At 47.2% G+C, this 26824-nt stretch overlaps 1 protein-coding gene and 1 long non-coding RNA gene across 7 annotated transcripts in view; both read left to right on the top strand.

Moving 5' to 3' along the window:
- LOC144099452 (uncharacterized) overlaps positions 1-26824 on the top strand; it is a 114751-nt gene that overhangs the window by 27060 nt on the left and 60867 nt on the right. The gene's annotated exons all lie outside the window — the stretch shown is intronic.
- On the top strand, positions 4170-26814 carry LOC144099453 (uncharacterized). The gene is made up of 2 exons (XR_013307402.1): positions 4170-4373; positions 26694-26814. It is a non-coding gene; the product is annotated as an uncharacterized LOC144099453 (long non-coding RNA).

The following is a 26824-nucleotide window of genomic DNA, read 5'->3' as shown; positions in this document are numbered from 1 at the left end:
TACGCGAAACACGCCGCGCGTTACGCCTTGCGCCATCTACTAAGTATCACAGACACTGGTTGTAGCCAAAATCATCCATGACAAGTCATTAAGCGAAGCCATTCATAGCGAGACCGTTGCTATGACGACGACCAACGCTACTTCGTCAAACTTAGCAGCTGAAAAATCGCCCTTCTGTCTGAAAAACAAAAGCTATTTGTCGCTTGAAACCTTATGCGAGGGTAAGAATGGGGAAATCAAAATCGAATACAAAGCTTAGAACACCATATCGCCTCGAGGAATTAGCGACGAAGCTATTATCGCCGTGAAGCGGCGGGCCGGGTGCCGCCATGTTTGTCAACGCTACGTACGCAAGAAACGCAAAGACCGCAAAGTAAAAATCCGAATCTCACGTACGTACGTGAGACTCGCGCATACCCTTTGCGTTCTGCGCATGCGCACTGGTCACCCGTAAGAGCTCTACGTACGTGAAGCCTCTGCGTACGTGAAACTAAAACTCTAAGAGCTCTACGTACGTGAAGCCTCTACGCACGTGAAACTAAATCTCTCTATTAGAGAGTTTTAGTTTCACGTAGGTAGAGGGTTCACGTACGCAAACGTGAGAAGTCTACGTAGCCTGCACGCAGGTGGTTTGAAACCCTTATAGTTACACGTACGCGAAACACGTCGCTCGTTACGCCTAGCGCCATCTTCTAAGAAACACAAACACTGGTTGTAGCCTAAATCATCCAAGGCAAGTCTTTAAGCCAAGCCATTCATAGCGAGACCGTTGCTATGACGACGACCAACGCTACTTCGTCAGGCTTAGCAGCTGAAAAATCGCCCTTCTGTCTGAAAAACAAAAGATATTTGTCGCTTGATACCTTATGCGAGGGTAAGAATGGGCAAATCGAAATCGAATACAAAGCTTAGAACACCATATCGCCTCGAGGGATTAGCGACGAAGCTGTTATCGCCGTGAAGCGGCGGGCAGGGTGCCGCCATGTTTGTCAACGCTACATACGCAAGCAACGCAAAGACCGCAACGTAAAAATCCGAATCTCACGTACGTACGTGAGACTCGCGCATACCCTTTGCGTTCTGCTCATGCGCGCTGGTCACCCGTAAGAGCTCTACGTACGTGAAGCCTCTGCGTACGTGAAACTAAAACTCCAAGAGCTCTACGTACGTGAAGCCTCTACGCACGTGAAACTAAATCTCTCTATTAGAGAGTTTTAGTTTCACGTAGGTAGAGGGTTCACGTACGCAAACGTGAGAAGTCTACGTAGCCTGCACGCAGGGGGTTTGAAACCCTTATAGTTACACGTACGCGAAACACGTCGCTCGTTACGCCTAGCGCCATCTACTAAGAAACACAAACACCGGTTGTAGCCTAAATCATCCAAGGCAAGTCTTTAAGCCAAGCCATTCATAGCGAGACCGTTGCTATGACGACGACCAACGCTACTTCGTAAGGCTTAGCAGCTGAAAAATCGCCCTTCTGTCTGAAAAACAAAAGCTATTTGTCGCTTGAAACCTTATGCGAGGGTAAGAATGGGCAAATCGAAATCGAATACGAAGCTTAGAACACCATATCGCCTCGAGGAATTAGCGACGAAGCTGTTATCGCCGTGAAGCGGCGGGCAGGGTGCCGCCATGTTTGTCAACGCTACGTACGCAAGCAACGCAAAGACCGCAACGTAAAAATCCGAATCTCACGTACGTACGTGAGACTCGCGCATACCCTTTGCGTTCTGCGCATGCGCACTGGTCACCCGTAAGAGCTCTACGTACGTGAAGCTTCTACGTACATGAAAACTAAAACTCTCTATTGATTGTTAGGCGGAATCTTACTATATGCGAAAAAACTGAGTTCACAAGCTTTCTCATTCAAAAATTCTTTTGTCCAGAATTGTGGGGTTTTATGATTAGCGATGGTGTTCAAACAGAAAGCGTCCATCCATAAAATGTTGTCACCTTGTTACTACCTCGCAATCGGCGCTATACGTTTACGCAGCCAGTCAGGGCAGTAAGAAGTGCAATAGCATGTCTATGCAACACCATAACCTGTCTCTTTTTGTACGGCGTCAAGTGTACCGAAGTCCCGCAGTTGCCAGGCGACTTTAATTTTAAAGGCAAATACAGCCAACAAAATGATGCCACAAAGGTAAGAACACACGTACCGAGCCTGTGTACGCGTGTTCTATCCTGTGTGGCGTCTATTTGTTGGCAGTAGTTCTCTAATGTTATACACAAACCAGCTCAGCAACAAATGCTTCTACAGCGACTTTGATTACGCCAACTTTTTCCAGTGCTGTTTTACACCGGGAAATTTAACGACCACTCTGCTGAAGACAGTTCAGTCATCAGAACATTTACTCCTTTATATGCGAACTGAAATACGTTTTGCTCCTACTCGCATGTATAACTATCTCTTAACATTTGTAAGCAAATGCAACTGACATTACTGCGGGTGGTTATTGCAAAAGTACACTGCGCGGGCGCACGAAGAACTTTTGTGCTAGTCTGAATGCTTCCTGGGACAGTACAGGCGTCAGTATCACCGCATCTTTCAAGTACCGTGTTGTAAAGGGCATCTGCGTTGCATGCGTGCGTTGCATGCGTCAGAGAAACGATGTATTTCGTGCAACTTACGCTGTCACGAAGTTCTCGAAACTCGGAGGGCGGAGCGCCAAATATTGCGCGTTTCCACCTCGAAATTCCGGCCGACGTGGCTGAAGGCGTTTGTGATGTCGCAGCTAGAGAGACCATGCTCGGGACAAGGCCGGTGGCGGCGACCGAACCCGGAACAGAAATCGCAGGAGCTTCGCAGAGCCCACTCGCTCCTGCGGAGTCAGGCAGAAGTGGCCTTATTAAAAGAACACTTTCGCGAAAACAGGTTTTTGAGGAAAGGAAATGGCGCAGTAATTGTCTAGCATACATTGGTGGAGACCGGAACCGCGCCGTAAGAAAAATGAGGAAGGTGGGAATGAAAGAAGTTACAGTGAAAGAAGAAATAGAGAAATAATCCCGGAGAAGAGCTCTCCGGAATAGTTTCGACCACCTGGCTCATCGCCCTGGGAAATCAAGGTGCGCGATATACGTGCGGCAGGACGTCCAGCACACCCTCGTCGGCTCGGCGGCGGCATCTGACGCCCAGGAGTGCGTGGTGGTGACAGTGCGCGTCGGTGGTGCTGACACGACGGTGGCCAGTGTTTATATGCGTCCAGCTGTCGCGTGGAACGCGCTGTGTTTTCGTGCTGTGTCTTCGTGCTGTGCCCCGCGTTAAATCATCTGTGGTGATTTTAACGCCCACCATAGTGCGTGGGGCAGTGCGCGCCACTCTGCGCGTGGAGACGACCTGCACGACGCAGCAACGCAGCTGGAACTCACCCCCTTGAACACCGCCGAGCCCACCTTTCGACGACGCGGGACAACTCGCTCCTGCATCGACGTTGCCTTCGCATCCAGAGGCATCGAGGCGACATGGCGCCGATCACCATCTCTCTGGGGCTCGGATCATTACTCCATCATAATCGAACCAACTACGCTGGAGGCGCGCCCCAAACGTGCCTACTCCATTACCAACTGGAGTGCGTTCAGGTGGGCGGTCGACAAGGCGGCGGCCACTGGCGCAGATTTCTTTTCAAGTCTAGTCCGAAGCGCTCTCGCAGCCACCCAACGAGCAGAGGTAAGGGCAGGGCAGCCCACACCTGATATGAAGCTGCTCAATCTGCGCGAGAAGAGAGATCGCGCAGAACGACGGGCGCGACGGACTGACAGAGCCGCCGACTGGACTGTCTACAACCGCTTGGACGCGGCAGCGCGCCGCCACGCCAACAAGCTATACCGCCGGCAGTGGGCTTCACTATGCCAAAGGATGGAGGAAGACGTCAACTCGAGGAGGCTGTTTGACACCCTGCGGCGCATCACACAACCACAGGCAAACCGTCAACCGCTGGCCGCCTTCGCAATCTCCAGCGGGCTCAGCTTTGTAGAATTGGCAGAGCGGTTTGCCGATCGATTCGCGCCGCCCAGCCCCGCAAACGCCGCTAACATAGCTGCTCCTGAAAGCCCCAGAAGCGACGCCAGTCCCTCGCCCGTCGCCTGGGAAGGTCCATGTGATGTGCCGTTCACGGCGCCGGAACTGAACAATGCGCTACAGCGCTGCCGCCGCCGCTCGGCGCCCGGACCGGACGGGGTGACATACCAGATGCTGCGAAACCTGGATGCGCAGCAACGACACATCCTCCTGCAGCACATCAACCTGGTGTGGGAACGCGGGGAGCTACCGGGGGATTGGCGAACCGTGGTTGTTTGTCCCATCCGAAAGGCAGGGCGCCCACCTACGGAGCTGAGCGGATACCGGCCAGTGGCATTAACATCGGCGGCAGGTAAGCTCATGGAGCATATGGCGTTGCAGCGTCTGAACGAGCGGGCTGCGGAGGCTGATTTGTTTGACGAGCGGCATACGGGTTTCCGTGGGGTGCGGTGCACGGCTGATTCTATATCGGACGTTGTTACAGCGCTGGAGCATGCCAGGGCGGGAGGCCAGGTTGCGCTGCTGCTACTACTGGACGTCTCGGGCGCTTTTGACAACGTTCACCGCGCGCCAATTCTCGCGGTGCTTGAGGGGGCTGGTGTGAGCGGGCGCCTTTTGCGATACGTTCATGGTTTCCTGAGCGGGCGCACCATACGCGCACGAGTAGGGGGTAAGCTCTCCAAGCCTCGCCCGGTGGACAGGGGCGTGCCGCAGGGCTCTGTCCTATCACCATTTCTGTTTAATGTGGCCATGTCGGTGGTGCCGGCCTCCCTCCCCACGAGCGTCCGACACCATGTGTACATGTCCATATATGCAGACGACAAAGCTCTGTGGTGCCGGGGACCACCGGGCGAGGCTCTTCCGCGAGCGGGGGTTTCTTCAGGGAGCCCTGACCGCAATCGATGCCAGTTTGCGCGGCCTTGGTCTGTCGCTGAGCGCGGACAAATCGGTGGCCATGGCCTGCGTTTCGCGCTCGCGCGCACCTTGCGCCACTGTTACTGTACGGGGCTCCGATTACTTGGCGTAAATCGGTGCGGTACCTTTGCCTGGACATCGACTGGCGCCTTTCCTTCTGCCCCGCGGCGACCAAGGCCAGTCTGCAGATGAGGATCACCGCCGCCGTGCACAAGCTCACCGCTCGAGGCCAGGGCATCTCCCAGCAAGCCGCGCTGTGGCTATACAATGCCGCAGCTTTGGGGGCGGTGCTCTATGCGCTGCCGCTCGTCACGGTGCGCAAGCCGTGCTGGAAGAAACTCGAGCTTCAACACCGCAAGTCCCTGCGCGTGTGCCTAGGCCTTCCCAAAAAGTCGCAGTGCGCCGCAACGTTGGCCGAGACAGGAGCGTGGCCACTTGAGCTCCAAGCAGCGCGCAGGGCATTGAATCACATCGACCGGCTTCACCGCGCACCGGACGGCGGCTCGCTGCTGCAGCGTATGCGCTCGCACCCGCGCTCACGAATGGGCGCGGCACTGCTCGAGTATGAGCAATTGACCCAAGGCTCACCCCCTTACAGCTCCTGCGCGCCCTGCTCTGATGCCTCGGAGGTACAGCGAGAGATCGTCGGCATCGCGGGAAAGCGGAGCACACCCCTCTGTGCTGTGCAGCAGCTTGCCAGAGCCGTCATACACGAGGAGCTCCAAGACCATCTCCTCGTGTACACCGACGGCTCAGTGGCCCGCGACAGCTGCTCCCTTGCTGCGGCGGCCACCATCCCCGCCCTGCGACTGCACAGCCAGCAACAGGCAGCCTTCCTGGGCTCCTCCACCACAGCGGAGTTGATAGGGATCCGGCTCGGGCTGGACCTGCTGCTCACCCTCGGCCCTCCGCCGCCCAGGAGTGCACTGTTGTGCGACTCCAGCGCCGCCCTCAGCCGCCTGCAATCTAACGGCCGCGGTACCCACTAGTGCGGGAAATTCGCTCGCGCATCGAGTGCCTCGCGCAGAGAGGTTGTGCCGTGCGTGCACAGTGGGTTCCCGGTCACTGCGGCATCGCAGGCAACGAAGAAGCTGACGACCTCGCGACCGCTGCACACCAACTACCTGCCAGCGATCTGCCCCTTGCGCTGGAGGACGTGCGTGCGGCCATCCACGACCCTCTCCGAAAGCAGCACCCCGACCCACGCATCGCGGGAGGTGAGCGCATCGACAATGTCACCGGCTGTCGCGCACTTACACGGTCATAACGTGCAATGATCCTCCGCGCGCGCATTGGCTGCGTGCGGCCCGGGGAACGACGGGTGCGTCACGGAATCGCGACGAGTGATGTGTGTGACGGATGCGGAGCAGCGGAAACACTAGACCACCTGCTCCTTCACTGTACCGCGTTCGCCGATGCTCGTCGCGATATGCTCGCGGCCTATAGGACGCAGGGCATACTACCTGACTCCATCAAGGCGCTATTGTGGCCGCAGGGCAGTGCGCGCACTCGTGAGCGAACTTTGGTGAGCCTCTGTGCATTCCTCGAACACACGGGCTTGACGTCCCGTCTGTTCTCCGTCAGGTAGTTACACGCAGTGACCGAACGCTCCGCGAGTTCTACCTTGAACGATTAATAACTGGACGCCCCACTCCAGTTGTAACCAACACAGTGCTATGCGCGTGTGTGATTTAATTCCTTTAAAATGAACTAATCACGCGCACAACCTGGACACATTTCTTATTGTGTAAATAGTTTGTGCATATTACTTCTCGCCCTATCCTCTCTTCTTGTCCCCTCACCTCTTTAATTTCATTTCTCCATTCTGCCTGCTATCCTTTATTTCCGCTGCCCCAGCTCAGGTGCTTCAGTATCGATGGCAGATGCCGGGGCTAGCAAAAATCTTTTCCTTCCTTTTTACTATTTTTTTTAATAAAACCAATACCACCACCACCACCTGGCGTTTTTAACTTGCACTGACATGTCACAGCACGCCGGCGCGTTTTGCGTTTCGCCTCCATCAAAACGCGGCCGCCGCGGTCGGTTTCACACAAAGGTACTTCGGCTCAGAAGACGAGCGCCTTAACCACTGAACCAATGCGGCGGGTGAGAACACTCTTGCTAAAGTGGGATTATTGGCTTGCTGATGTAAAAGTCGCAAATCAAAAACGTGCTTTCATTGCAACAGTGCACTAGAGCAAGGAGCCGCAACGAAAAATTGCGCCTAGACCATCGCGCGGCGTCGGTTCCTACTCGCGCCTTCAATAAAAAAAAAACAGAGCGTCGCTCGTTGCGCAGTAGCGCATGCCATAAAAAGATGATATTAAAAAAAGAGCTCGTTCCTAGCTGCACGCCTTAGGCTCGACCTCGCGTCTAGAAGACTGCGAGAGAGAGCAAACCTTTATTACGCAAATAGAGAGCATGAGCAGGCGCAGATGGTGAATGCCGACATCTTCTTGGTCCGCGTCCCTAGTCCGGGATGCCGGAAGATCTCGGAGAAAAGTTGTTCTCGAGCTCCACGTGAACGACAGCGAAGACAAAAGCTTGAAATACGTACTTGCAGAAATTGCGACGACGCGCAAACAACGAGATGCATCGGAATACTTTGCATGAGAAGCAGAAGCTGCTAAAAGAAGACAAGCGAGTCATAATGCTCCTACGGGCTCATCTGAAACTCAGTTTCCACAATTTCTATACTCGATAATGAGAATGTTCTACGCAGCTGGTAACGTTTTTTTCACTTTGTGATTTACTGAGGCACGCACCTACTTGCGCACACCTACAATTCATGGACCACTCTCATATTTTCCGCACGTACATACTTGAACTTCAACTAGCACTGAGGTTGTCAGCGTCTGTCAGGGTGTGGAAGGGCTGTTTATGCTCATAGACAGTGGCAGACCGTTGTGGTAGGACCTGCGCGAGGCCAGTGGCAAAGATCGAGGTTTGATTGCTGTCGATCCGCGTTAGAAGGGCAGCACACAGGGCCGCTTAAAAGCTGCTCTACAGAACAGCCGGTTGGCATCGCCTCTTCTGTTTGCCACAGAAGATGGCTGATGAAGCGCCTCACTTACCAAACACTGGTCGTTACATCATCCGTAATAAGGTAGCATAATATTGATTATGCTAATGACTTATTCTACGCTTATGATTATGAGTTATGCTTATCCTAATGATTAACCCTTGTCTAATCGAAATATAGGTCACTACAATCCTATAATATCTAGAACCCTTGTGCACCAACGTATATACGTAAACCAGCTCATGCTTGCAACTGGTAAAATTACTGAGAAAACTTCGAAAAGATGATTGGAAGATTCAGCCCGATAAATTGCAATGCATCTGAAAGCGTTGTCCTGCTCTTGGCATCCAGGAAGCATGAATTCATATCTGCTCCTCCTCGGTGTGCAGAACGCCGCTGTACTGTAGACTTCATTACTTCGCGTTTCTGAGCACGTACAAATGTGCCATTATTCTCACGTTATGCCCATGATCGGCATCAGGATTTGTAACTCCGATTTCAAGCCAGGGCACGGGGGCAGTTTACACCCCTTGCCAGTGTGGAAAAGGAAACTGACGTTTCACAAAGACATCCGACCTCTGGATGGGCGTTACGATGGTTACATGAAGACAAGACTGTGCCTGCTCTGTTCTAATACTGCAATCATTTCTCCCTGGTTGCATGGCTTAAGCTACAAAACAGTTGCTGCAGTAAATGCAAGCACTAGGTCCCATAAATTCATTATTAGTGGTCTTTTATTAATAAAATAATAAAGGAAGGGAGATATGTTGCTAGCCACGGCATCTGCCGTGGAGCGCGGTGCCTTTTTGAGGCGAAATCTTTATGAGGCCTGTTAGCAACGAAACTCTGCGTCGTTGTTGGCATCCAGATAAAATGGCTCACAAAACCCCCGGGGGCGTCTTCAGCAAAGAAAATATTTCTGCTACATTCGAATCGGAGCGAAAGGACACATTTGTGCTACGTAGAAGGCGACGATGAGCTGGCAGTGCCGCCGGACGGAGCAGATAGAAGCTGATAGAGACGACGCTCTTCAATGAACAGCGCCAGTGTGGTGCAGTTTAACACGAGGCGCGTTCGTCTGCGCCGGTATTCTAGCGGTATTCCGCAGCGGCCTCTAAAGCTTATTTGTTCGCGTCGCCACGGGTTGGAGTCCCAGTCGTGGTTACTGATGGAAATCTTTTCTGCATCTCTTTTCTGCGGTCCCAAGGTGCACATACAAGACGCGATTTTGCAAGGCTATGAACTACCGGATTAGTGATTTCGAGCACGCAACCCATGGCCACAAAACAGCGTTGCCTCTTGGCAAGTAAAAGTGAAGCTTGTGTATGCGTGTCCTTATGACTCTATGCTATTGGTTAGGTGAGTCATTAGCAAAGGAAAATACATATATTTAAAAACTAATGATTTTGACCTCGAAATACTTAAGTATTCTAAGTGCACTCCGCATTATTATATACAAGGGCAAAAGACAAACTTGACCCCTAAATTTCACGCACTCGCAGCTCATTTTTGCATTCCTCATATGCTATAGGCATTAAAGGGAACAAACGTAATACACGGAAGCAACTTCGTGAATTCGCCTGACGAATAATTTACGGCCGGCAATATGTAAACTGCACTGGGTCCTTCGTTGTCAGATAAACCAGAATTTACTCGATCCTTGCCCCCCACCCGCCAACAGATTTCGTATAGAGCTGGTTAACCCTGATTCCTACTCTAAATTGCGCCATCTGGAGAGCGTTCGCTTTCCTGTGCGTAAGGATGAAGGCCGCCCACAATGTATAGCCGATATAACATATAGCCTATATACCATAACATCAGAATTGGATCACTTTGTTAAGCGCTACTCATGCAATCGACGACCTGCTGCAAGCGTCTTGGTCTTTTAAAATGGCCGCTGAGAAGTTTAATGTTTGTTTTTTTACGGTTCAAAAGTAAGACGGCCTAGCGCATACTACGTGGAAGTTCACCGTCGGAAATGATAATGTTTCTCGGTAAAATTATTGTAATATATAAACAGCAAAATCAGATTTGGTCCGCTGTTTCTAGGCGCAACCGTCATTTCCTTATTGTTTTAAAGTAATGAACATAAACATAAGAAATTTATTGTCCCGTAAAAAATACAGAGGATGTATAGCGATCGAGTAGCTTCTCCTTGCAAACACTGACACGATGAAAGCAAATTTTTTGAACTTTTTGCAGAATTACTGATTTTACTCCAATTCCATTTAAAAGTATCACCAGATTTTTATATCATCTGTCTAGCTCTTCAATTTAGTCAAGACAAGACCCCCAAATTATATTCCTTGTGCATATTGAACCACGAAATACAAATGAATAAAATTTTACTAGTGAAAAAAACCTCTGTTCTTGACGTTCATGTTTTTTTTCCTAATAACAGCGCGACTGCCTTTTAATGTCATAGAATATAATTAGCGGGCCTAGAAGCCTTATTGACGTTTTACATATATCTCAAAACATCGTTTCCGAAGCGACTTTTGGCGAATTCCACTGGTGGATCCGAAGAGAGGCGCTCGAATCACAAAAGAGCGCCCTAAACCGCCGTCAAGCACAGCAACAGTTGTCGACCAGCGAAACATGTAGAGAGGGCAGCGGAAGTCCTTGTTCCGGAAGTTGACGTCTGGCAATTCCGGCGCCAAAATACGCGTAAGCAGACGACGAGATGCGGCTAGTACAGCAGTGAGCAGGCACTTCTTTCGCCTGAGGTGCACCGCATTTTGTTGAACCTCGTAGGCAATGAGGAGCATAGCACAGTTATGCTCTAGGTAAGTTCATAAATGAATATATATCGCATGTCTGCATAGTGCTTACGGGGCAATCTTCAATGAGGAAATTGCCCTTCGCAGGGGCTTCTTCCAAATGTTCCCCGAAAAATGCTTCGAAGAGGTACTTTTTGTTGTCGCTGCTGCTGTCCGAGTGCACGGACTCAGATTCCGGCGAGCTTTCATCATACAACGCGACGGCTATTGCCATTCCATGCGATGCCATAATTAAGAGTTGTAACCGCTATGATGCAGGTGATCAATACAAAATATCCCCACAAAACGCGCGCGAAACGGCACTCATGTTTCCCGCTGACATTCCTGCACGCGCTAGAAATAACCAAAAATCACATATATGTTTCGGAAGGGACGACATCGCCGACTACAAGTTGCGGTGAGATCCGCCGCTGGTCGGCGGATCAACATAGTGCGCACCGTATGGAACGGAGTTGCTCCAAACGGTCAGCGGAGTTCGTGCGGTCGGTCCAAGTCGACCAGTGGAACTCGAATTCCTCGTCGCGGAGCAAGAAAAGCTTCGCCACCACGACCATTGGGAATCGCCATAAGTGTTGCAATTTAGAAGCTGGGAACCTAAGCTTTAATTTAGTCAATTCTACTCCCGACATAGGACTGCTAAAACCACATAGTTTACCTTGCAATGCAATGCATAATCCGTTTACGTTTTGTTTAATAAAAGCTAAGGGTGGAATGTACCCTGTCGGCCTGTAGCGAGAACCTTTTCAGAACAGGCATAGCTCTCTTCCCACACCATGACGCAGACAAGGCTGCTGTAGGAGTATACGTTACATCCAACACGCATTTAATGATACAATACTCCTCAGCCGATTTACTTAGTGTCGCAAGTCGATTTATGAAGAACATTTTGACTAGCTACCTATGAATTAAAATAATCTTTTCAGTCGCTTTGATCACGAATGCAATCTTACCGGGGCAGCTTCCAAAGCAAAGAAACCAGATTAATATAATGTGTGCGTACCTGTATCTGGGGGTGTCTGTTGAGGAGCTGCAGGAAACGAAGGCGCTTCAACTGGGCCACTGTTTTGAGATGGTGTCTCCGACGGTCGGAGATTGCATGGCGCATTAGCTTCTGCAAGCGCTGCCTTCACGCAGGCGGGAGCTGCATCTTTCATCACAGCGCCGTTTGACAGCTTGTTCGGGTTTGTGTTATTTTGAAGCTCATGCGGCTTGGGAGCGTCCTGTGCATTAGTTTGTTCGAGCAGTCCTTTTGCTTTAGCGAAGGTCGTCTCCTCGCCCACTTTCGCGCATGAAAACCTGTTAGAGTTAGTGGCTTGAGAATGGAGCTCTGGAGGCTCATTTGTGCCTGCTGCGTCAGGTAGTAAAAGCAGTCCTTTAGTACAAGCGGCCGGTGCCTGGCCAGTCTCTGCAGCTTTTGGCAACGCTTTGTCTGAGTTCTTCAGTGTCTGTTGCTGAGGTGTCTGGGATACGGCCGTTGCATCAGGCTGGAGTTGTTTCTTTGCCGACACACGCGACACCTGATCCATCACTGCAGTGCTTGACAACTTGCTAGACTCGCAGCTGTCAGGCTGCAACTGGAGTGATTTGGCAGGGGCGGATCCACCTGGTTGTGTCGGCAGTGTTTTAGCAGGAACAGAGGGCGTCTCTTCAGAAGCCATGGGGCTTGGACACTTATCTGCGTCTTCGACTTGAGGCTGAGAATTGGACGCCTGTGTGCCAGGAACAGCAAGCGATTTCGCACCTCCCGTGAGAGGTGCTTCCTTAAGCGCTTTAGCATTTGACGAGCTCTTATTAGCGTAGTCCTCGTTAGAGGCAAGATCTGGGGTCTGATGAGGCGCTGCGGGAACAGCCGGAGGTGCCTTGGTGTCAGATTTACCGCTGTTTTTGACCGCCTCATTCCGATGCATATGCGGCGTGGTTGTCGTTCTGGCCGTCTTCTTGGGAGTGGATAAAGGGGGGCTTGGAGTGGAGTTCGCGCTTGCTGAGCCCGAGCCTAGCTTGGTGGCCTTGTTTTGTACGTCAGCAAGTGCCTGTGCCGCCCGCAGAGCGTCGCGTCGCTCCTCTGATTTAGTTTTCTTCGACCCTGGTGACTTCTTGTGATGGTGGGAAGACCGTGGATGTGCAGGCGCAAAGCCGAGCGAAGAAGTGAAGTCGATTTCGCTCGTCGGTGACTCCGCAGGTAGTTCGGGAGTCGCAACACATTCAGCGGAACTGCGAGAAATTCATACGGGATAATTCAGATTTTTAGCGGCGAAAAGATTTAATACAGTCTACCGCGAATAAAAGGGCAAAAAATCAACTGCTTTTTCAATAATAGTTATTGGTACACATATGCAAGAGTGTCGAAGTTGGTTTTTTCTTTTGTGTTGCTTCTTAATTCTTTTCGTGTCTAGACAGCTAGCCAGCCATCTAGTTCACACCCCATCGGGTGCCTGGAGCGGAGACCAAGATGTGCAGCATCATCACCGTGCACCGAAGCGGCCGCCACCAATTATAGTACAAATGATCACGCAGAACTATTGCTAGACAATACACTCATGAGCCTGCGCCTTAGTTTCAGAAAAACTCAGTAAGACGAACACCAGCCACTGACTTCATCCGTCTTGACTCCTAATATACGCTTCATAGAGATTTCCCCCACAGGCACTCCAACTGAACGCAAGCTCGCCTGCGTTAGAAGATTTACGATATTTTTTATGAACCGCAGACCATGCCCACAAAATTACTGAATGTGTTCAATTACTTTGCGTCACCTACAATTTTTTGCCTGCAATAAGTTGCTAATGCCTATGCCTACCATAAAAACGTTCTCTGAGTGCGTTCAATTGCAAGCTAATATTCCCAATTTGTGCCGGAGCGTGCTTTATAGGATGGCATACACGATACAGCAAGTGTCACACTCGACGCCGAGAGAAATATGACTTCGTCATTGGCTCGGCCATGAGAGCCGTACCTGAAGGCTGAAGTAGAGACAGACGAGACGGAACCTCTGCGTCCTCGCTTAGTGGCGTGGTTGGTACCGCCAGTCGCAGCAGCAGAGTGGCGGCGACCCTTGCCTACTTCGGATGATGTCGCTTGCTGCTGGCTGTTTGAAGGGCGCACCGGAGTCTCGGGCACTGGTTCTGCCGCAGCCAGCTCCGCCGGTTCCGTGTTTGCAGCGTCTTCTGAAGCTGACGGCGCGGCTACGGCGTTGTGCCGGCTGTGCGAAGCTCTCTTGGCCATTATTAGGCTAGTCTCTTCTTCTTCTCGAGTCGGTTCAGCAGCACGAGCGTTCTTAAAGTGTCTAGCCCACCGGGTCATTTTTTTCGTGCTGCTTTAAATACCTTGACCGGATTCTGTGAGGTCTCTAAATAGTAGTTACTTATTTACTCCTCTGCGCAGCAAACATTATCTTAAACATTGGAGGAGACACTTACTCTCCGCCTTAAACGTATTACGTGGCCTAAAATGGGCACATATATAAGGAATAGCTCATTGTCGACTTCACATTCATAGGTCCCAGGGAGTCCTCATACCACTCCTGGCTTAGTGGCGCAGCCGTTAAGTGATGCGCGCCTACCCTGCGATTGCAGGTGCTGCCACAGTTGGGGATTAGCAACACAGGTTTCTCTTCCCGAGCAACGTCTCATGACCAATCATTGATCTGACCGCTGCCTCCCACGGTGCTAAGTCTGCTCACAATCCGGTATGCAGGTTGTGATGACGCCACTAGGCCGCGTGAGTAGGTGGACCACCTTCGCTGCTTCACCGGGGATTTTTCGCTCACAACGCCTACGATGACGACGACGCCGAATTTTGTGCAGAACGGTAGCATTAGCGCTATCGCATTAAACCACAATTTTATCTGTGCGTCCGCCAAATCTTTGCTTACGCAATGGGCGCACCTTACGCGCAACGCCGCCCATTCTGGCAACGACAGATTTAGTTAAGATTAGCTAGCGTAGCGCTGGAGAAGTGGATGGATGGATGGATGGATGGATGGATGGATGGATGGATGGATGGATGGATGGATGGATGGATGGATGGATGGATGGATGGATGGATGGATGGATGGATGGATGGATGGATGGATGGATGGATGGATGGATGGATGGATGGATGGATGGATGGATGGATGGATGGATGGATGGATGGATGGATGGATGGATGGATGGATGGATGGATGGATGGATGGATGGATGGATGGATGGATGGATGGATGGATGGATGGATGGATGGATGGATGGATGGATGGATGGATGGATGGATGGATGGATGGATGGATGGATGGATGGATGGATGGATGGATGGATGGATGGATGGATGGATGGATGGATGGATGGATGGATGGATGGATGGATGGATGGATGGATGGATGGATGGATGGATGGATGGATGGATGGATGGATGGATGGATGGATGGATGGATGGATGGATGGATGGATGGATGGATGGATGGATGGATGGATGGATGGATGGATGGATGGATGGATGGATGGATGGATGGATGGATGGATGGATGGATGGATGGATGGATGGATGGATGGATGGATGGATGGATGGATGGATGGATGGATGGATGGATGGATGGATGGATGGATGGATGGATGGATGGATGGATGGATGGATGGATGGATGGATGGATGGATGGATGGATGGATGGATGGATGGATGGATGGATGGTAGGAGCGTCCCCTTTGAAACGGGGCAGTGGTAGTCGCCATTATGCTCAGTTTTTTTCCCTTTACTTTTGTTTAACTCTGCTGTAAGTTGCCCTCTCTACCTGCAGCTCTTTTTCTAGGGCACCCATACGTAGCGCTAGGCTGGTGTTCGCTTCGTCAGCCCTGTCCAGGCGTGCACTGAATACGCAGCCTTTGCGCATAAAATCCGCGCCTTCGGCCTCCTCTATAGATTCTAACCGCGTTTCCTTCAAATTCACCGACGCCTCACACTCCTTGCATTTAACCTTCAGTTGCTTGACCATCTTAGCAGCACTCTATTATTACTACCACAAAATGCTAGAAAAAAAAAACCACTTGCAACCACGTGCTCAAATAAAATTTTGCCTACCGCAAAATCCAACTCACCTAGAAAGGAATACTAACTACCTGTCTAAACCAGTTAACTCACAAATGAGCCCTGGAAATCTATAGTTGCCGGCCGGAAAAGGCCCGGTCGTTAGGTCAGTGACCTGCTATTTCGCGAGAACTTAGCCTCACTAGCCTAGATCTAAAACTAGCCTAAATCTAAGCTCTAAAAATATTAAAGGAAAGAACTCATCTATTTGTCGTCGTCACGGCGCTCTCGCAGTCGTCCGTCCGTCGGGTTCCGGTCACCACGCGTAATCCGAAGAGCACCTAAACAAGCGTCCGCAGCGCACGGCGGTCAACTGTCAATTGTGAAAACATACTGCGGCGCCATCTAGTGACAGCAAGTGAAAGCTGCTACTCTGTGCCGAAGAAATGTTTTTGTTTTATTAATGACAGTAATGGATGCATTCGAAGACCTTGTTATTTTTAAAGCACAAATAATTCCAATGAAATCAAAATGTAAATTGCGCTGCAAAGTTGGAGAAGTCCTTCGTCTCGTGTCGTTGCTATGACGACAGTGCACACCGTAAATAGGATTAACATCAAGAAATTCATCAGTTTATCAGAAACGGTTACTATTTCTCATCTATATCATTCCAGAGGGGTGAGAATGCGCAAAATAGAACCGAATACAACCGTTTAGAGCGACCTATCGGATCAAAAATGCAGCGGCGACGCAGCATTCGGTCTGAAGCAGGCGGGCAGGATGCCACCATGTTCTGAACGCTAACCACGAAAGCCTAGAAAACATCGCACAGCTGTGTGCTAGCTTGCGTAGTACGTACGCAAGACGCAGGGCTCGCGCTTGCGTTCTGCGCGTGCGCAGTACCGTCCGCGCAAGCTCCTTATGCACGCAAAGCCGTTGCGGAGGCACAGCTAAAATTGTTCAATGTAGTAGTACAAAATCGCGTTAACGCGTAGCACAAAATCAGAAACCACCTTAAAACCACGAAACGCTCTGTATTCAGGCCTGGAGATTTTCTTATATATTTGTGCACTCTTTTTCTCACGGTTCATAGCATATCATTTTTTTTTTCGCTGGAACAACGAAATGTTTCGTGTCTGCTAACATCAGATAAGATGGCCCTTCACCACGATGTTGAATAGCTGCCTCACGATGGCCTGGCGCAACTTTGGCGTTCAGCTTTTCTTCCGTATTGCTGCCGTTCATGTCTGCTCAACAAGAATGTCGTAAGTCGTTGTAACCGATCAACTATATGCTACCAACACGCTTCATGAAACAGTATTGCAACTCCTCATTGCCCAAACGCACACTAGCGCTCAAAGCTTAGGATAGATTAATCATACACAACATCGTGAGCAACACACTCCGGGCAGGCTTTAACAGTCCGAACCTAGACCATAACTAAATTTATTTATTTATTTATTTATTTATTTATTTATTTATTTATTTATTTATTTATTTATTTATTTATTTAAATACCCTAAAGGCCCAAGTGGGCATTACATTGGGGGGGGGGGGGGGGGGAGGGCATGAAAACAACACAATACAGATTATTGGCACACAGTAGTTAACAAATACAAAGAATAACTATATATACAAATTGCAAGTACACATCACTGCAGTCGCTGAAAGATACATAGGTTGAGCGTATAAGACTTAATGCTTAAACAATACCGAAAATATCACGGTGAATTTTGTAGGCCAAGGTGCGATGAAAGTTTTGTTTGCAAATGTGATAACTCAGTTTCAGAAACTATGTCAGCCGGTAACGAGTTCCACTCTGCCATCGATAATAGTAAGGGTGATGTTTGATATTTCAGTGTTCGTGCGAAGATGGGTTGCACTTTGTGGGAATGATCAGACCGGGATGAAACATGATGGGCAGGGGCGATGCGATCAGCTGTGAACGGGGAGCCATCGTAGTACAAGGAATGAAAAAACGATAATCGAGAGAACTTGCGTCGAGTGATAAGGTCGGGAATACTGATAGTTTGCTATAGTTTGTTATTTTGCCCTCCAATGGACGACAGTTAGAAGGCAATACATATTTTATTCAGGAATATTAAGATACGGCCGATTAACTCTAACTAATGTCGACGTCTATAATGTTGCAAATATTAGGCAGCTATCGACAATTGCTTCCGAATTATCTCTTAGGTTAAAGTAATGTAGCAATTTAATTAGGTTCTATACATTCCTCTATCTTCCCGGGCTTTGTAACAGAAACGCCACGGCCCAGGTATTATCGGGATGTGCTTGCCGGCACGGAGCAGGAGAGATAGTAATCAAAATAAAGAGTAACATATAATCAGTCAATAATAATCGCTCTTTGATCATTGTTCTTTCCGAACCAAAGGTTATTGCTATAGAGTCAAGCTCATCACATTTCATGCTGGCCAAACGAAGGGACATCTTTAGGCATTTTTTTCGATTCTTTACCTTATTAAACTAAATCATTCAAGAATATACATGGAGTATTTCTGAGCCATTGTTGTACCGCACATTTTGTTTTGTCATCAATCAAGCACCTTTGTTTTTTTAGTGGTACCCATTACGATACTACGACAGTAATGCTGTTCCCGCTATCATTGCCTGCATTATGATTAGAAAGGAAGATAACACAAATATTTATCGGTGGTAACAACTACGGAAGATATGCAAGGGATAGAGTTAAACTGAAAATAGAGTTGGCAACTGCAGTTTTTCGAACCCGACCGCAGCGGCTGCGTTCTTATGGAGGAAAAACGCTAAGGCGCCCGTGTGCTGTGCGATCTCAGTGCACGTTAAAGATCCCCAGGTGGTCGAAATTATTCCGGAGCCCTCCACTACGGCACCTCTCTCTTCCTTTCTTCTTTCACTCCATCCTTTACCCTTCCCTTACGGCGCGGTTCAGGTGTCCAACGATATATGAGACAGATACTGCGCCATCTCCTTTCCCCAAAAACCAATTATTCTTATTATTATTATTAGCTGCAGTTGAGAATTACCTGTTATTTTTTTTGTGCTAAAGTTGGAACCAATGGCAGCGTCGCAGTAATGACTCATTTGGGGTGCCTGAATGCTTCAAAACGCCACCGTAAAATAAAAATTTTGCTTTGAGCGAAGAAATAGTTCTAATGGTTAAAATGTGTCTTTGAGCGTAAGGGCGCCATATTTGCGCTCTATTAGAATTTTATTTAAGCGAAAAGAGCAAAAGGTGCACCATTGCGGCTACAAACAAACAACGCAGAGAAGGAAAGGGTGAATATCGGATGGTTAATGCTTGCGACCATCTACTGAAATTCAGTGTGTAGGTTTAGGTGCAGACTCAGTCGTGTGTTTTGTGATTTTGAGATGCACTGAGTGATTATTACTAATCATTTGAGCAGAAGCGATTTTTAATAAATAGGATGTACCATTATAGTTGTAGATATCCTTAAATAGCTAGAACTGTTTGTGGATTTGTTCACGAGCGCATGTCGTATACCTAACATCTGAACTAGTTTAAATAAAATTGGAGGCGGAACAGACTGAGTGCGACAAGTTCCACCGCAGTAGTCCTTGTATACTGTGCTTCAAAAGCAGCAGTCAGGAGCAGCAGAGTATGACCCCAATGGAATGTATACTAAAGCTGCCGTCAGCCAGCGATAGTAGCCAACGAAATCAATATTATACTCTTCGATCGGATATCACCTCGTCTTCCGATGAGCTGCTGAATAAATTTTTTAACGATGGTCTGCTAGCTTATCTCGCAGAAACGCTGTGTGGCGGTCAGAGCCCAAATACAGGCATGAGTTCTGTTGGACTGTAACTTATATGCGAGCACTTCCTGTTGCATCACGAAGTATTCAAAGCGCAGTATATTATACCACATATACTGCTCCCCCCCCCCCCCCCCCTCGAACAAAAATGCGCTACACAGGAAAGATGCAGTCAAGTACAATAAGCGCTGAAATTATAACCTTCAAACCACGTCAGGCAAAATATTTCGAAGAATAAAATATAAAGCATGAGTTGTGCTTCCACACAGACACTTCTGTTTGAACTAGCAAGAACACGGAGTCCTTTTCGCGACATATAATACTATCTTAGCGGTGCCGCCCATAGCAAGCTCATTGTTCTATAAAAAAATACTTACCATATGGCTTACATAAGGCAGCGTCACCATCACGTTGTCACGCTTGATGTAGAAAATTTCCAGCCATAGGTGCAATTTTTTTCCTCCGTGTAAAGGATTTTTATTCTAAGACTGTGCTTCCATCAACCGGTAGCGGCTTCCAGAGTCTCCAGTTCCTATTTTACCGTTGTAATTGAACTGACATAGGCCGGCTCGCATTCTGACCAGATGGAGGGAGGCCGTGCTCTCTCTCCTGAGTATAACGGGACCCTGAAATGGCTTTGATGGTCGTATTCTAATCGACCGATCTGTACAGTCGGCCTTTATAAGGATTATTGTCAAATTTAAAATCTCTGTGCGAACCAAAGTTTTACAAAACGTTCATGCGACACTTAATGACATTACGTGCTGAGAGTGTGATGCAATAAACTGAAGTGCGCTCGGCCTCCTTGTTCTTAGTCATCTCTGCTCGCCGCATACGCTGAGCCTGTGCAGTCGCTTATACTCCACCTTCAGCAACATACAACTGCTGCCGCCTTCTCCACTTCCAGGGGTTTTCAACTGCGCTAGATACACGTGGCGTTGATTCTGGCTCTATTCCAACCTACGCGTAACTGTCTAAACAAGTCTGCACACAGCAAAGCGCACCTGCCAATAAACAACGAGACAGCCATCGTGCGAGCCAAACAACACGTAACCGTAATGCGAATAAGCAAATGATATTCTAGAATATTTCTGTAAACAGCTTGTGTCAAAAGACTACAACATAGCGCTTGTTTTAATTTTGCTTGCTGTTGTCTTCATTGCGAAACAGCGTGTAATATCGTTTTCACATTGCATAATATGTAATAAATATTTTACTTGCGGTGATGTAATACTTGTAACAACTATAATATGCATTCTGTGTATGTAAGAAAAATTTGTACTTTACATGAAATTATGAAAGAAAAAATTTTAACGAACAAGGTGTCACTGTTGCCTGGGTGGCCGGAACGCTATCAAGGTTCTACTGTGCAGTGTGCTCCGCTGTTCCTTTTTTCACACTGTATTCTTTCTTTTGCGAATATATAATTGATTGATCGATTGATTGATTGGTTGATTTATTGATTGACTGACTGAGTGACTGAATACCGTGTGACCGGCTCAGTTGGCAACTGCCAGCGCACCATGTCACGTGGTTTCATGACGTCACTTCCACTCCCAGGACGTCATTACCAGTCTGCTGACATCATGTGTAATTGCTCCTTGTCCGATTTAAATTTAAAGAGTATTAATACTACTCCTGAGCAAGTGGTGCTGCGGCTAAGCGAGGCGCCACTGCTCCGGCAAATGGTGCTCCTGAGGCCCAGGTTGCTCTTCGCGAGCAGCTTCTCACGTCCAATCAATGAAATAACTGCCCCCTGCCACTGTGTACAGGTTTTGATACGTCACAAGGCTCGCAACACGTAACGCTTAAAGGCGGCCGCCATGTATTCTAATGCTAACGCTAATGTTAACGCTTCTTCTAATGCTAACGAATTAAAATTGCTGATCACAACTGATTAAGTAACATCCCACTGCGCGTTCTTCAGCCGGCCATCACACTCTCAGGTGGAACGGAGAATCGGGGTGACTCGTCTTTTTGGGCTACCGAAGTTACGTAGGCCGGACGGGGCGCCGAGCTGTGAAATCCCAAGTTGTTTTCTGTATTATAGCGTTAGTATTAGATGATGTGTTGTGTTTTGTGTTGTGCTGGGTTTAGTGGCGCTTAAGCATCTAAGCTAATCATCCACAAAGATCAATGTATACACAAAATTTTTTTCTGCACAATTTTATTAAAACGACAAAGAACAACGCTGACGCAAATCGCCTAAAATAAGTTGATACTATATAGTGATCACATAAAAGTAAATTCAATAAATTGCTAATATTACAAGCTTTAAAGAAGGTAGGGTATTCTTGCTTAGCACTAGATGAGTCTGGGAAAGTGGAAGTGTCGAGCACCGTCTGTCAGTAGACAGTCGCAAGTGGCCCACCTGCTAGGGTGGGCAGGTGGCAGACTTGGGAAACCTGCCCACTGAACTTGGTATACTACACATACGAGCTTATTATAGCACCTCAAATTTAACGGAAAGGTATGCCACCTCGGATATAACGATATTTATTTATTTATTTATTCATTCATTTAGTTATTTATTTATTTACTTATTTATTTATTTCTTTATTTATTTATTTATTTATTTATTTACAGAATATCTGCGTCGCCTAGAAGGCATTATCGCAGGGGAGACAGTTTGAGAACAACCTGCTCCTTTCACAGAAAAAGCAACAAGAACATTAAGCGAAGCGAACATCAAAGTAAAACAAAACAATCAGTGAACATTATTAAAGGTAACAGAAAGCTTGAACAGTAGCAAGACAGGAGTAGATTCTCAGGAATAAAGTCTACAACAGAAATCGCGATTATCAAACACTGAAACACACTCTTCCGGCAACAAGTTCCAGTATTTCACAGTTCGGGCAAAGAATGTTTTAGAAAAACTGTTTCTATTAGAATTGTATTCGCGCACCTTCTTGGAGGGGTCGTGCCGAGTCGAGACGTAAGTTGGTCCCAAAAGGTAGTTACTGTTATCAATTCCTGTTCGATTTTAGAAGATGCGGTGGAAGAATTGAAGTCTCAAATTTCTTCTTCTGATGTTTAACGGTTCCGAGCACAGCAATGGTTTTATCTCAGTGATACTTTGGAAGGGGTTATAATTATTGGATACGAAGCGTGCAGCCTGATTTTGGAGTTTTTCTATTGCTTCAATCAAGCATGCCTGATATGGGTCCCAAATAATGGAGGCGTAATCGAGGATGGATCTGACGCGCAAGGAATAAAGTGTTTCTTTTGGTGCTTTGAAATTTCTACAAGTAAAGAACCACATTCTTCTTGCCTAAGATATTGACTGCTGGATGTGTGTGTTCCATTTAAAAGCGTGTTTTTCATAGGAGATTCAAGTGATCAGCTAATAGCTGCAGCAAATGTAGCGCTTGCTAAGCTTGATGAATGGACCCAAAAAAATAGCTTGAAGATTAATGCTGATAAAACTAAAGCAGTTTTGTATCATACTAGGAACAAAAACATAGACACACAAAACACAATTACACTACGGTCAACTCCTGTAGAGATTGTGTCTAGTTTTAAAACTCTGGGTGTCATTTTTCAAAACACAATGTCATGGGATGCCCACATAGATTATATTACAAAAAAACTATCACAAATAGTAGGCATTGTTTCGCGAAATCGCCATGTATTCCCTCGCCACATTCTGATGCTGATTTATAATGGTCTTTTCTCCCCTAGACTTAATTATTGTCACTTGGTGTGGGCATCGACTACTAAATCTAATATAGCCAGAGTGCTCATTCTCCAAAAAAAGTTTTTAAGAGCTGTCGAAAACGTACCAATGCACTACCACACACATGAATTATTTAAAAAATACAATGTAATTCCAGTAACAAAATACTATGACTACCGGCTTTGCAAGTTGTTCAAACAAGAAACTAAATGTAACAATTGTACTACTAAGAACATAGCTCAGCTAGAAAATAATGTAGATTCATACCAGACGCGTCATTTTGAACCATGGAAGGTTAACACAAGTAGAACTACATGCGGTCTACAAATGCTGCAAAACAAGTTATCCCGATTACTAAACAGTTTGCAAGCTAAAAATATCCAACTCGACAATATAACTTTCAAAGCACTGCGCGATCTTTTCAAAACGAAGTAAGACGAGATTTTGTGTCTAAAATTTTTCCCCATCAATGTATTAAAAATGTGAGCACGTGTTACACTGAAATGTGGTAACAGTATATATGTTTTAGCGTTTTTCTTGTAATATGTTGTATTTTCACTTTTTTTTTCTTTACATGTTGTGATAAAATATGCTGTGTATAAACTTTTTTTTACGACATTCCGCAAACTGCCAATGAAAGGGGGCCTGCGGCCCTGTCAAGCTGGCTTCTGGCAGCTTTTTCTGCAGGCTTCTTGCATCATGTAATGTGATGTGAATAAACTTCTTCTTCTTCCTCTTCTTCATTTAAAAGAATGCATGAAATAAACAACAAGGTACTTGCACTCTGAGACGCTTTCTATGATCGTGTTTTCAATAACGTATTTTGTACGAAGTTCGAATTTTTTATTTGAAAAATGTACGTGATTACATTTATTAATATTCAGATTCATCTGCCAACGCTGACACCAATTTATTATTTTATCAAGGTCGCTCTGCAGGATAGTTACATCTGATGGTGAATTTATTTTCCTGTAAGCAACGTTCGATATAACGAAACTTATTATGTCACGTAAGATATAACGAGATTTTTTGTGTTAACCTCGTTTAAAACAAACTTTGGTGTGTTGCCTACATTATAACGACCACAGTATTGCATCTGGGATACAACGAATTTCTGTGTCTGGACGCCGGATGCAATGAACTTAGTGTGTTCACCTCGGATGTATTGAACCTATGTCTGCCACCCAGGACATAACTACTAATGTGTCTAAATCTCGGATATAACGAACCTTGGCTCTAACGCATTCAAACAATCAAACGAGGATAGCCTAAGAGTACTTCCTTTGCCGTTTCGGTGTGTCTGAGTTAAGGGAAGAGAAGAGGAGCATAATTTTTTATCACCGCTATCACTGGCGCCAATAAAGCCGGCTTCAAGATTTTTGTGGTGTGCTGACAGGTGACGGACGATATACCGATGATTCCTAACCTCAGCAATAAATTTTCATGGTCATCGGAAGGGTAAACCCCCAAAATTCCGAATCCAAACAAACGTTAGTATTTGTCTCATTGGTGACGGAGATGCCTTCTAGGAGGATTCAGTCGAAGGCATTGAGTGGGATATAATCTAAAATGATTTTGAATGTTGTAAGAGGAGCCGCTGGGCATTTCCAACCGCATGATACTGAACACTTGCATTGGACTTGCTTCTCCTTGCATGCTGCTAGGCAGAAACATCTGCTCCGGTGCGGATCGCCCCCAGGCTGTCAACCGGATGTTGAAGAATGGATTTTTGGGCTGCACTACAGGGACCCGCCGCAGTGGCTCAGTGGTTAGGGCGCTCGACTAGAGATCCGGAGTTCCCGGATTCGAACCCGACGCAGCGGCTCCGTTTCGGTGGAGGTGAAACGCTAAGGCGCCCGTGTGCTGTGCGATGTCAGTGCACGTTAAAGATCCCCAGGTGGTCGAAATTATTTCGGAGCCCTCCACTACGGCACCCTCTCTCTTCCTTTCTTCTTTCACTCCCTCCTTTATCCCTTCCCTTACGGCGCGTTTCAGGTGTCCGCCAACATGTGACTGCACCATATCCTTTCCCCAAAAGCCAATATTCAATATATTCACCACCGGACGTTACCGGACTTCCTTCGAGAGTCCAGTGTGTATCTAATTTTTGCAAATAATACTCAATGCCAGCAGGCGTACTGTCTGAATAAAACAATTCATCCCGCATCGAGGTGCACCTCACACGCGTCCAGGTGCAGTTGACGCAAATATTGTGACGTCACCAGACCTTGTAGGTGTTCAAAATAACAGTCAGTGCTTGATAGCGATGCCGACGTCATTGAGAGGGTATACTCCAGGTTGGCCGATGGACAGTGACGTCAAAGTGCACTTCAGTGCTGGCGCCGACCGAGTGCGAAACTGCTCGCACAAAACTGTTTGTATTTTATAGTTATCGTTGCGCAGTGTTACTTTGAGCTTATTTTGCTGATTAAAGGCTCATGGGGCTCTTTCAAGGCAAAAAGAAAAAACGGACACCAAGAAACTCTGTGTCTGTATACCTCTTGAAGCAGGGGGTCCGTGCACGCTCGAAAACCGCTAAAAAAGAACAAGGCTGAAATATATAGAGAAGGATGATGCATTTGTTCGCAAATAACCTACAGTGATGAAACGTCCAGCGTTTTCTCGAACACTGCAATTTAGACTTCAGTGTTCCTTTCCATTGCGCGATAAACACATTAGGCTGGGTAAATACGATGCTTTGACAGCGAGAAGCAGCAGTGAAATTGTTCACTTTCGAAAAAATAAGTTTCTGTGCCTCCTCTTTTGAACTCCCTTTTCTTGCTTAAAATTTGCTGTTTTATTTTTTCTGTCTAAAGGAATTGTTGTCATGAGTGGGTGAAGCTATAGTGCTTATACTGGATGAGCGTTTCAAAGAAATCTCGTGTGACTCTGAGGTCACTTTTGTTGTTTTGACGTGGCAATACTTTTGTATTTGAAATAATTCCGTAAAGCCCAGTTTTAGACACGTGACAGAGTATTGGAAGTAAAAAACTGTAATAAAAAGTTCTCGCACTGACTTTGTTTGCTGTAAAAAAATGCCGTCTTTTATTTCTTTTCTAATATTTCACCCACCTTGGAAGTTTAAATCAGTGCGCTACTATTGCTACTTCTTCATGTTTGATTTCTCAATTTGATGCATCAATGTACCTGTCGCTAGCGCCTGACTTCACACTTATTGAGTACGCCATGGGTGTTTATAATGAAAAATATCCTATGCCATTTTATCATCGCACTGACGGGGATCCTAAGAAAATGTGGTTTTTAAATATTTAAGAAAACGACCGCCATAGTTACTTTTGTATCACTTCCTTCGGTTCGTTAGTTGAGCAATCAATGTTGTTATTCTTGAACTTACTTGTTAAGCGAGTGTAAGCAATGGTGACGGCTCCAATAACTTCAGAAAAACAAACAATCGTTTGTAACGGCAAAATGGAAGATATGTACGATGGCGCCAATACGCTATGCTTTCTCTTTCGCTGTATTATTTTTCAATATTTCAATGCAGCTCGAGCATGATAAGACTGGAGACCCCAAGTGGCTGCATGGGATGTTGTTAGAGACTAGGGGCAAATATTCTGTTGCCTCGTGCCTGGCGCTCTCACCAAGACCTGTGATGTGCTCGCAAGATAATCGAAA

This window comes from Amblyomma americanum, chromosome 7, assembly GCF_052857255.1.
Source record: "Amblyomma americanum isolate KBUSLIRL-KWMA chromosome 7, ASM5285725v1, whole genome shotgun sequence".
Classification (NCBI taxonomy): domain Eukaryota; kingdom Metazoa; phylum Arthropoda; class Arachnida; order Ixodida; family Ixodidae; genus Amblyomma; species Amblyomma americanum.
Note: the sequence above shows the minus strand (reverse complement) of the source record. Positions and strands in the feature narration are given on the sequence as shown.